We start from the raw sequence: 13,519 nt of genomic DNA, 5'->3' as shown, positions 1-13,519 counted from the left end.
CCCCTGCACATCTCCCTCTCACTCCCTCTGGTCAGTGTCAAACTCTTTCCGTGGGTTCAGCCTGGCAGTCCTTTCAGACTCAGCAGGATAATAACATCAGATAACACATTTGTTAATGTTCCATTTTATGTGATTTCTAACAGCAAAAGCAGGTGAAAAAAATATTTTAAAAATAAGGAAACGAGGAAGTTGGTGACACAGCCTTGTCAAAGCTGTTTGGCAGGACCTTAATGCGTGCACCCTGTTGAGAAAAACACCAGTTTCTTCCAAATGGATGTGGAAAGACTGTATACCCCTAGAAGGGGCCTTTGAGTGGATGTGAGCTACTCTTTCTGTCAGCCTGAGAACTTTGTTGGTTTAAACAACCCTCTGGTAGATAGGCCTATCAAAATAAGTAATGTTGACATAGTCACCATAGGCAACAAAACAACAGGATCTATATATAAAGATGTAAACAAACCACTAGTTTCACCAATATACTAATAAGGTTGTATAATGTGGCTTCTCACATCACGGGAAGTGTGCGGTTATTCCCGTCAACACTCAGTTATAACAGTGTGTTATTGCGTGCATATTTTAGGGGATTATTTTAATTGTACTTAGAGCATTTAGTTAGAAAATCTCTACAGATAGCATAGATCGCTTATCATCATAAAGCATGATACCGCCCAAAGTGCCGTATGTAATTGACACAATGCATTGCAGACAGTTTGCTTTGGTTAGGCCAATCAACACGAAGCAACATTGTCTACTAGTGGATAACTGAATAGCATGGTGATCTGGTCTGTGATTAAGTAATTATTTTCCCATGAAGGAAAGATGAAAGTGTGATTGAAGTCTTTAAAAAAAAATGTCCTCCATTGGTTGGTCGGGGAACTCTTTCAAGTAGATGCTAGGCGGGTCCTGACAACCATAATTAACTAGAGTGGGTCTGGTAATTGGAGTATCCTGTCCTATTAGCTATACTTGTGCAACAACTTATTTCTGCTTATCATTAGCGTTTGGACCCAACTTAAAAAAATAAGCTTGATCCTTTACGGCTTAATATGTACAGACAGTAAAGTGTGATTTGGAATCAATGTAAAGCATCCATTGAAATGTGTCATTGACTTTTAACTAAGACATTATTTACAAAGGTTCCTAGGATGCACTTAACTAGTTGGTGGTTGTAGTGTTTCTCTAACCCACTCATCCTTTGTGCCACACCTATAGGCCTATAGTCTTCTGAGAAAGTGGGGTTATAGCCATTATCAGAGTACTCATAACACATAGTCTAAGTTATTTGTCCTTTGCCCACATCCAAAACAAACTCCTCACTCATTCCGAGTGCCTATTGTGCAAGCGGTGCATTGAGTCTTCTACTGCATATCTCATTGCAATTTTTTCGGTGGGCTCCCATGTTTAGAAGAACTACGTTTTGTTTGAGAGACCCAAGGCCTCAGCTTAAATTTTCTTTCCAGCCTTGAATATGGATTCACAATGTTCCTTTAAATGCACTGCAGCCTCCATAGAGGCCAGAACAGGCTCTCACGGAGGGCTCTCAGTGTTGTGTTAGGTGTGGCTAATAAGCCAGACGCCTCTCTCTCATGGTTAATTTGGAGCTGAAGCTTTACAATTTATCTGTGAAGACACACCTGCAACAGAAACACTTTGGAGATGATCTGAGGCATCACTTTTCCGCCAGATGGAACATAAGAACCCTCGCACTTTGATAGCGGAGATGTTGTGTGATGAAACAAAGACAGGTGCTGATTGCCTCTCAACACACTGGGAAATTATCTATTTTAAAAGACGAGTGAGACAACCTGTGCTCACGCTCAAATAAGGCCCGTATTCATGTCGGGGTCCAGTGCAAATCAGAAATTTTTAGGACTGAACAAGATAGAAACGTTTATCTTGGCTTCCAGAATTATGTAATATTAGCTGTCTCCAAGTTATTTTCACAGCAGTTATTTTACTGTACATCTTCAATAATTTCATGCTACATCTAGATCAAAGCAAAAGTTTAAAAAATATGCCATATGTGAGATCAATAGGATAATTTGTCGTTTACCTGAAAATGCTCAAGGTGCTGCAGTAGAGGAATGGATTGAGAAACACGGTGATATACTGTAGCAAACTGCCCAGCTGCCTAGAAGGCCAGCATCCCGGAGACGCCCCTTCACTGTCGACATCGAGACTGGTGTTTTGCGGGTTCTATTTAATGAAGCTGCCAGTTGAGGACTTGTCAGGTGTCTGTTTCTCAAACTAGACAGTCTAATGTACTTGTCCTCTTGCTCAGTTGTGCACCGGAGCCTCCCACTCTTCTATTCTGGTGAGAGACAGTTTGCGCTGTTCTGTGAAGGGAGTAGTACACAGCGTTGTACAAGATCTTCAGTTTCTTGGCAATTTCTCGCATGGAATAGCCTTAATTTCTCAGAACAAGAATAGACTGACGAGTTTCAGAAGAAAGTTCTTTGTTTCTAGCCATTTTGAGCCTGTAATCGAACCCACAAACAGTTTTCAGCTGTGCTAACATAATTCATTGCAAAAGGGTTTTCTGATGATCAATTAGCCTTTTTAAATTATAAACTTGGAGTAGCTAACACAATGTGCCATTGGAACACAGGAGTGGTGGTTAATGATAATGGGCCTCTGTACGTCTATATAGATATAGCTGCCGCTTCCAACTACAATAGTCATTTACCACATTAACATTGTCTACACTGTATTTCGGATCAATTTGATGTTATTTAAATTGATTTTTTGGGGGAATTTCTTTAAAAAACAATGACATTTCTAAGTGACCCCAAACCTTTGAACGGTAGTGTATATATACGCTGCATTCAGAAAGTATTCAGACCCCTTGACGTTTTCCACATTTTGTTACGTTACAGCCTTATTGTAAAATTGATTTGATAAAACCTGGGCCTCCCGAGTGACGCAGCTGTCTAACGTTGTGACGCAGCTGTCTAATGTTACTACAGACCCAGGTTAATTTCCCGGCTGTGCCACAACCGGCCGTGGCCGGGAGTCCTATATGACGGTGCTCTAGTGTCTCCTTGTGGGGGGCCAGTGTCTGCAGGCTGACTCGGTGTTTCCTCCGACACATTGGTGTGGCTGGCTTCCGGGTTAAGCTGGCGGGTGTTAAGGAGCGCGGTTAGGAAGGTCATGTTTTGGAGGACGTATGACTCCACCTTCGCCTCTCCTGAGCCCGTTGGGGAGTTGCAGCGATGAGACACGATCAAAATTGGGGAGAGTCTCAAAATTGAGCTCAGCTGCAGCCTCTTTCCATTGACATTTTCAGCACAACTGCTATACACATGTCACGCCCTGACCTTAGAGAGCCTTTTTATTTCTCTATTTGGTTAGGTCAGGGTGTGATTTGGGTGGGCATTTTAGTTTTCTATTTCTTTGTTGGTCAGGTATGGTTCCCAATCATAGGCAGCTGTCTATCGTTATCTCTGAATGGGAATCATACTTAGGCAGCCTGTTTTCCACCCTAGTTTGTGGGATCTTGTTTTTGCACAGTTGCTGTATAGCCCTGCAGAACTTTACGTTCGTTGATCTTTTGTTGGTTTTTGGTGTTCATCAAAAAATCAAGGAAGATGTACACTTTCTACACTGCGGTTTGGTCTCATTCCGACGACGGATGTATCAGAAGATCCCACCACCAAGTGACCAAGCGCATGCCCAGAAGTGGAGAACATCCAGGACCTGGGAGAAGGTAATGGACAAGACCCTGCCATGGAAGCAGGTGGATGCAGCGAGGGAGGAACGGCAACGAGATCAGGAAGCTAGGACACGACGCACGAGAGGCAGCCCCCAAAACATTTTGGGGGTAGGGGCACATGGAGTGGGCGGCAGAGCCGAGGGGTGAACCAGAGCCAGTCAGGGAGTCGAGTGAGTAGCTTGACGCAAAATTCCGGAGAAAGGTGCTGGCGTTAAGAACTTTACGTTCATTGATATTTTGTTGGTTTTTGATGTTCATTAGAAAATAAAGAAAGATGTACACTTTCCATGCTGTGCTTTGGTCTCATTCCGACGACGGACGTAACACAAGATAAATTATTTCTCATTCCTCCATTTTAACATAGAAATCGTGGTAAATTACGTGTTTTTCTTTGTCAGTAACTAGTTGCTTGACAAAGTCCCAAATTTCAGAGGGATTAAAAAAAGGGTTTTGAAATTATGCGATCTTTTACCCCTTGGGATCTAAATTTACCCCTGTTATTGCTTTTATTGTGTAATGATTATGCTGTTTAATCAGCTTCTTGATATGCCACACCTGTCAGGTGGATGGATTATCTTGGCAAAGGAGAAATGCTCACTATCAGGGATGTAAACAAATTTGTGCACAAAAACAACTTGAGAAATAAACTTTTTGTACATATGGAAAATGTCAGAGATCTTTTATTTCAGCTCATGGAACCAAGACTTTACATGTTGCATTTATATTTGTGTTCAGTGTAAAATAAAATAATTTGAGTAAATTTTATGAACTGCACTATGAGCAAGAAACTGAAACCAAGAGAATGCGACAATTGTATTTTCTTTATTCTTTCTTTGCCCTTTTTAATTACTTTGATATCATATGACCTCTAATTACGTCTCCTTGAGTCTCTTTACGGCCACAATTTATGTGCCTTCTATTGCACCATTTAACACTCCATTAAAAAGCACTCTCCCCACCACTCAATGTGTGAATGTCTTTTTCAATTATTACAATGCAAGGACGGCAAGTAGCGTTAGGATTGTTCGATAAATACTGTGTGAGCAGTATTGGCTTACCTCTACATGTAAAGAGAGAGGGTGGGTATATGAGTTGAGTAGGCACTGTATGGGAGAAAAACACCACTTAGGGGGAAGAACAAATGGCTGTGAACTCCATATGAAAATGGGATTCAATTTTGAAGTGTGAATTTGAAAGGGTACATCAGGCTTAGAATGGTTATAGCACCTTTATAGGGACAATATAACTTGACACAAGCATTGGTTTGATTTAATGAGGATGTCCAGCACCTGTGACAACACATGTAATGCACTATAGACACATGACACATGTTTATAGTGCAAATGTATGGTGTCGCATCATAATGCTCAAAATATACTGCTTTTTAGATCTTACTGTGCTTCCTGAAAGTATCACCACAGGCATGTGTGTTAGAGAGAGAGAGAGAGAGGCCAAACCCATTTCAATAAGGTAGCAAACCCACACGGCGAGCACAGCAGGTTATCTGCAAACGCTCTGTCCTTGTGAACACAAAGCGATTATGACGAAGACGTGATAGAAACGTTTAGCCAACATGTCCTGGCTTCTCTCTCGCACGAGCTACCGCTAGCCTCAAGGCTACGGCAGTCGAACAAATAAAGTAAAAACTGAGAATTACATTGAGACAAAGCCCTTATGGGAATAGCTAGGGAGGTGTTCAATGTCTAGATTAAGTAGCCCAGTAGTAGGGTTGTTGCTTTTATTCTAGGGGAGTAAGAAGGGGTAAAAGTCAATTGAATTTCTTCCCGGTACGGGTTCCTCTTATGTGTGCACGCGATTTACAATTTTTTGGGTGTTCCTAGAATTACATATAGAATCCCTATTCCTTTAATAGGATCTTTTTGGGCCTAATAGTAAAGATTTGTCCTTTAACTTTTAAAATGCATTAGCTTACCTTTTAATGTGGCATAAACTAAACCAGTCATAAAGCCTAAAGAAAAGCCTTGCTCACCAGAATAATGGCAACAATCTAGTTGACATGGGTAAAGTTTTCTCTCTATTTCTGCTTTTCTCACGGACATTAAGGGACCAGGGAGATTTCCAAATGACATCAGTTGGACCGGTTTAAAGGAAATGAAAAGCTGTGAAAACAATCCGACAAGTTTCTGATAGTATTTGAGTTTGTCTTCAATGCATATTTTATGTGGTTGAAAATGAAATACTGGAAGGTATGTTTAAGCTCCCAATTCACTGCTTTATTGACTACGTTTCAATAGATCTTGTGCTGACATCCAAAAATATACACATTTCACCTCACATGACCATTATGCATATGACGCATGGTGGGTGTGGAAACGATTCAATGCACAATTGCGCCTCAAGTGGTGAAGTCTGGTGGTGACGGAGCACCTTCCTACTGTAGACAATGTGCCGGATGGTAATTACAGATGTGGCCAATGTACCCAGTGTAACTTGACAAACAAATGCACAATGTTGAATCAAGCTGTCACGGGCAATTCCATTAAGATTCAGGGCATCATTACGTGTTCCACACAAAATGTGGTTTACCTGATCAAGTGTATTTGTGGTCTATGCTACAGTATGTAGGAGAAACGAAACGTGCTCTGAAAACAAGGATAAAGAACACAGGAGTAATATCAGGACTCTTGACCAGAAACCCTGTGGCTGCGCATTTCATGGAGGCTCGTCAAATAAGCTCTCTGAGATACATTGGTATCGAACGTGTTAAGACTCCTGGGGGGATACTGATGATATTTGCTCAATTTAGTAAAAAAAAAAATCCAAGATGGCGTAGCAGTGCAGACGTGGTTTGTCGTCCTCTCGTTTACTTTTTGTCTTTGTTGTCTTTTTTGTATACATTTCAATGTATTTTTCAATCTCTTTTAAATGAAATATACCTTCCGGTAACTCGCCTCACTCAATGTGACACGGATCCGCTTTATAAATGATATTTTTTAGACCTTATAGCCAGAACCTCCATCAGAGGCTAGCCATCAGAGGCTAACCAGCTTATTAGCTATTAGCTATTTAGTCATTATTAGCCACCGCTAACGGCCTTTACCTTCTGCACTGGCACCAGCCATTTCTTTAGCCTGGATAATACCTGCCAGCCTCGGACTGTTTTTCTCCACTACAACGCCGGAATCCTGCCGTAAACCCTGGACCATTACTCCTGATCATCACAGCTAGCTAGCTGCCACCGAGTGACCCAGCCCCGAAGCTAGCCCTGAGCCAGGCCCACCTCCCGGTCTACTCTGTGATCATCCGGCTACTTAGCCGATGCCTCCCGGACTCTTCCCCCAATCCACTACTCCACCAGATACTTGCAGTAAGTTCTGGAGCTTGGCATCAGATCATCGTTACTAGCTAGCTGCTACCGAGTGGCTATAGTGGCTAATGCCCCTGCCCCGAAGCTAGCACAAGTTAGCCGCGAGCCAGGCGCATCTCCCGGCTAGCAAACAAAATTACTACAACACCTTTTTCCATCTGGCCCGGACCATTTGTCGCCATGGCGCCCCGCCGTACCACCACAACTGGTCCGCAGACGTAATTCCATCCACTGTGCCCTCAACCGGCCTTTGCAGGACGTTGGAGCAGACGATTCTACTTACTCCGGCCTGCTAACTTTAAACGCTGTGTCTCCCGCGTGCTAGCGTAGTAACGACTACCCCGCGGCTTCCCTGTTCCACCTATTGCTGTTCACTGGACCCTATGTTCACTTGGCTACATAGCTGATGTCTGCTGGACTGTTCATTTATCACAGTACTCCTTTTTGTTTATCTGTCGGCCCTAGCCCCGAACTCAGGCCCTGTGTGTAGTTAACCGACCCTCTCTGCCCATTTATCGCCATTTTACCTGTTGTTGTTGTCTTTGCTGATTAGCTGTTGTTGTCTTACCCATTGTCTTAGCTAGCTCTCCCAATGAACACCTGTGATTGCTTTATGCCTCACTTTATGTCTCTCTCAAATGTCAATATGCCTTGTATAGTGTTGTTTAGGATAGTTATCATTGTTTTAGTTTACTGTAGAGCCCCTAGTCCCACTCTACACCCCTCAGATACATCCTTTGCCCCACCTCCCACACATGCTGTGACCTCACCCAGTATAACCAGCGTGTCCAGAGATTAGAGGTCGACCGATTATGATTTTTCAACGCCGATACCGATTATTGGAGGACCAAAAAAAGCCGATACCGATTAATCGGACGATTTTTATTTATTTGTAATAATGACAATTACAACAATACTGAATGAACACTTATTTTAACTTAATATAATACATCAATAAAATCAATTTAGCCTCAAATAAATAATGAAACATGTTCAATTTGGTTTAAATAATGCAAAAACAAAGTGTTGGAGTAGAAAGTAAAAGTGCAATATGTGCCATGTAAGAAAGCTAACGTTTAAGTTCCTTGCTCAGAACATGAGAACATATGAAAGCTGGTGGTTCCTTTTAACATGAGTCTTCAATATTCCCAGATAAGACGTTTTAAGTTGTAGTTATTATAGGAATTATAGGACTATTTCTCTCTATACCATTTGTATTTCATTAACCTTTGACTATTGGATGTTCTTATAGGCACTTTAGTATTGCCAGTGTAACAGTATAGCTTCCGTCCCTCTCCTCGCTCCTCCCTGGGCTCGAACCAGAAACACATCGACAACAGCCACCCTCGAAGCAGCGTTACCCATGCAGAGCAAGGGGAACAACCACTCCAAGTCTCAGAGCGAGTGACTTTTGAAACGCTATTAGCGTGCACCCCGCTAACTAGCTAGCCATTTCACATTGGTTTCACCAGCCTAATCTCGGGAGTTGATAGGCTTGAAGTCATAAACAGCTCAATGCTTGAAGCACAGCGAAGAGCTGCTGGCAAAACGCACAAAAGTGCTGTTTGAATGAATGCTTACAAGCCTGCTGGTGCCTACCACCACTCAGTAAGACTTCTCTATCAAATCATAGACTTAATTATAACATAATAACACACAGAAATATGAGCCTTAGGTCAATAAAATGGTCAAATCTGGAAGCTATCATCTCGAAAACAAGACGTTTATTCTTTCAATGAAATACGGAACCGTTCCATATTTTATCTAACGGGTGGCATCCCTAAGTCTAAATATTCCTGTTACATTGCACAACCTTCAATGTTATGTCATAATTACGTAAAATTCTGGCAAATTAGGCCGCGCAAACTGTTGCATATACACTGACTCTGCGTGCAATGAACGCAAGAGAAGTGACACAGTTTCACCTGGTTAATATTGCCTGCCAGCCTGGATTTCTTTTAGCTTAATATGCAGGTTTAAAAATATATACTTCAGTGTATTGATTTTAAGAAAGGCATTTATGTTTATGGTGAGGTACACGTTGGAGCAACGACAGTCCTTTTTCACGAATACGCACCGCATGGATTATATACAACGCAGGACACGCTAGATAAAGTAGTATTATCATCAAACATGTGTAGTTAACTAGTGATTATGAATCATTGATTGATTGTTTTATATAAGATAAGTTTAATGCTAGCTAGCAACTTACCTTGGCTTACTGCATTCGCGTAACAGGCAGGCTCCTCGTGGAGTGCAATGAGAGGCAGGTGGTTAGAGCATTGGACTAGTTAACTGTAAGGTTGCAAGATTGAATCCCCGAGCTGACAAGGTAAAAATCTGTCCTATCTGTTCTTATCATCACTCAGATCCTGGGCTTACCTGTCACACCCTGACCGTAGAGAGTGTTTTATGTCTCTATTTTGGATTGGTCAGGGTGTGATTTGGGGGACAGTCTATGTTCTATGATTTTCTATTTCTATGTGCTTGGCCGGGTTTGGTTCTCAATCAGAGGCAGCTGTCTATCGTTGTCTCTGATTGAGAACCATAATTAGGTACCCTTTTCCCCCACCTGTTTTGTGGGAAGTTAACTTTGTCTTTGTTCAGGGCACATATCCCAAAGCTTCACGGTTTGGTTTTTGTTCTTCGTTTTGTCAGCGGCATTTTTGAATGAAGACAAAATGTATGCTTACCATGCTGCACTTTGGTCCGGTCCTTCAGCCAGCCGTGACATTACCTCCACCTGCACCCCACCATACCCATGTCTGCACATTATGCCCTGAATCTATTCTACCACGCCCAGAAATCTGATCCTTTTATTCTCTGTCCCCAACGCACTAGAAGACCAGATTTGATAGCCTTTAGCCGTACCCTCATCCTACTCCCAGGCCCTTCGTGTCCCCAGGCACTCTCATTTGTTGACTTCTGTAATCGAAAACGCCTTGGTTTCATGCATGTTAACTTTAGAAGCCTCCTCCCTAAATTTGCTTTATTCACTGCTCTAGCACACTCCGCCAACCCTGATGTCCTTGCCGTGTCTGAATCCTGGCTTAGGAAGGCCACCAAAAATTAGGAGATTTCCATACCCAACAACAACATTTTCTGTCAAGGTTGAACTGCCAAAGGGGTAGGAGTTGCAATCTACTGCAGAGATAGCTTGCAAAGTTCTGTCAAACTTTCCAGGTCTATGCCCAAACAGTTCGAGCTTCTAATTTTAAAAATGAATCTCTCCAGAAATAAAATGAATCTCTCCATAAATAAGTCTCTCACTGTTATAGACCCCCCTCAGCTCCCAGCTTTGCCCTGGACACCATATGTGAATTGATGGCCCCTAATCTATCTTCAGAGTTTGTGCTGTTAGGTGACCTAAACTGGGATATGCTTAATCTTTTTACGGATAGGCAGGACAGTTGCGTCCCGCTTGGGCAAAAAACAGGGAAAATGCAGTGCGGCAAATATAAAAAAATTATATAAAATCAAACTTTCATTAAATCACACATGTAAGATACTCAATTAAAGCAACACTCGTTGTGAATCCAGCCAACATGTCAGATTTAAAAAATGCTTTTCGGCGAAAGCATAAGAAGCTATTATCTGATGATAGCACCAGCAGTAAGCAAAGGGGTTAGCATATTTCAGCCCTGCAGGCGCTACACAAAATGCAGATATAAAATATAAAACATGCATTACCTTTGACAAGCTTCTTTTGTTGGCACTCCAATATGTCCCATAAACATCACAAATGGTCCTTTTGTTCAATTTATTCCGTCCATATATATCCAAAATGTCCATTTATAAAGCGCGTTTGACCAGAAAAAAACAGCTTCCAAAAATCGCAACGTCACTACAAAATATTTCAAAAGTTGCCTATAAACTTTGCCAAAATATTTCAAACTACTTTTGTAATACAACTTTAGTTATTTTTAACCGTTAATAATCGATCAAATTGTAGACGGGGCAATCTGTTTTCAATACAGGAATGAAAACAAACCAGCGCCACTTTTCACGTCTGGCTCAACTCTCAACAGTGTTACCCAGTTCCGAGTTCTTCATTGCACAAAGGAATAACCTCAACCAAATTCAAAAGACTGGTGACATCCAGTGGAAGCGGTAGGAACTGAAAACCAGTTCCAATGAAATATCGTTTTCCAACGAGAACGCACTGAACAGACAAAGACCTCAAAAAAAATTATCCTGAACGGTTAGTCCTCAGGGTTTTGCCTGCTCCATAATTTATATTATACTCACAGACATGATTCAAACAGTTTTAGAAACTTCAGAGTGTTTTCTCTCCAAATCTATGAATAATATGCATATCTTATAGTCTTGGCATGAGTAGCAGGAAGTTGAAATTGGGCACGCTATTTATCCAAAAGTGAAAATTCTGCCCCCTAGCCCCAAGAGGAACCCCAGCACTCCTACAATCTAAGCTTGATGACCTTAGTCTCACACAAATTATCAAGGAACCCACCAGGTACAACCATAAATCTGTAAACATGGGCACTCTCATAGATATTATCCTGATAAACTTGCCCTCCAAATACACCTCTGCTGTTTTCAATCAGGATCTCAGCAATCACTGCCTCATTGCCTGCATCCGCTATGGGTCAAACGCTCCCTAAAACACTTCTGCAAGCAGGCCTTTCCAATCGACCTAGCCCGGGTATCCTGGAAGAATATTGACCTCATTCCTCATTCCGTTAATCGTGGATCCCTGGTTGTTCTGTAAAGGTAATTGCCTCACCATCTTAAATAAGCATGCCCCTTTCAAGAAATGTAGAAGAACTAGACTTGACTGCCCTTGACCAGCACAAAAACATCCTGTTGCGGACTGCAATAGCATTGAAAATTCCCCACGATATGCAACTGTTCAGGGAAGTCAGGAACCAATACACACAGTCACTTAGGAAAGCAAAGGCTAGCTATTTCAAACAGAAATTTGCATCCTGTAGCTCTAACTCCAAAAAGTTTTGGGACACTGTAAAGTCACTGGAGAACAAGAGCACCTCCTTCCAGCTGCCCACTGCACTGAGGCTAGGTAACATTGTCACCACCGATAAATCCATGATAAGCAAAAATGTCAATAAGCATTTCTCTACGGCTGGCCATGCTTTCCTCCTGGCTACCCGAACCCCGGCCAACAGCTCCGCACCGCCCGCAGCTACTTGCCTGAGCCTCCCCAGCTTCTCCTTCAACCAAATTCAGACGGCCGATGTTCTGAAAGAGCTGAAAAACCTGGACAAATCAGCTGGGCTAGACAATTTGGACCCTCTCTTTCTAAATATTTTCCACCTCCATTGTTGCAACCCCTATTGCCAGTCTGTTCAACCTCTTCCATACTGTCCAAGATCCCTAAAGATTAGAAAGCTGCCGCGGTCATCCCCCACTTCAAAGGGGGTGACCCAAACTGTAGACCTATATCCATCCTGCCCTGCCTTTCTAAACTCTTCGAAAGCCAAGTTAATAAACAGATTACTGACCATTTTGAATCCCACCGTATCTTCTCCGCTGTGCAATCCGGTTTCCCAGATGGTCATGGGTGCACCTCAGCCACACTCAAGGTACTAAACGATATCATAACCGCCATTGATAAAAGACAGTACTGTGCAGCCGTCTTCATTGACCTGGCAAAGGCTTTCGACTCCGTCAATCACCATATTCTTATCGGCAGACTCAATAGCCTTGGTTTCTCAAATGACTGCCTCACCTGGTTGTCCGGACCTCTGGCAGTCTCTATGGGGGTACCACAGGGTTCAATTCTCGGGTCGACTCTTTTCTCTGTATATATCAACGATGTCGCTCTTGCTGCGGGTGATTCCCTGATCCACCTCTATGCAGACGACATCATTCTATATACATTTGGCACTTCTTTAGACACTGTGCTAACTAACCTCCAAACAAGCTTCAATGCCATACAACACTCCTTCCGTGGCCTCCAACTGCTCTTAAACGCAAGTAAAACCAAATGCATGCTTTTCAACCGTTTGCTGCCCGCACCCGCCCGCCCGACTAGCATCACTACTCTGGACGGTTCTGTCCGAGAATATGTGGACAACTACAAATACCTAGGTGTCTGGCTAGACTGTAAACTCTCCTTCCAGAGTCATATCAAACATCTCCAATCCAAAATCAAATCTAGAATCTGCTTTCTATTTCACAACAAAGCCTCCTCTGCTCACGCTGCCAAATTTACCCTGGTAAAACTGACTATCCTTCCGATTCTCGACTTCGGCGATGTCATCTACAAAATAGCTTCCAATACTCTATTCAGTAAACTGGATGCAGTCTATCACAGTGCCATCCGTTTTGTTACCAACGCCTCTTATACCACCCACCACTGCAACCTGTATGCTTTAGTCGGCTGGCCCTCGCTACATATTCGTCGCCAGACCCACTAGCTCCAGGTCATCTATAAGTCTATGCTAGCTAAAGCTCCGCCTTATCCCATCTCACTGGTCATGATAACAACACCCACCCAT

Source organism: Oncorhynchus mykiss, chromosome 29, assembly GCF_057628025.1.
Source record: "Oncorhynchus mykiss isolate SJ-2025 chromosome 29, ASM5762802v1, whole genome shotgun sequence".
In the NCBI taxonomy this organism is placed as follows: Eukaryota; Metazoa; Chordata; class Actinopteri; order Salmoniformes; family Salmonidae; genus Oncorhynchus; species Oncorhynchus mykiss.
The sequence above is the reverse complement of the archived record's forward strand: the minus strand, read 5'-3'. Positions refer to the sequence as shown.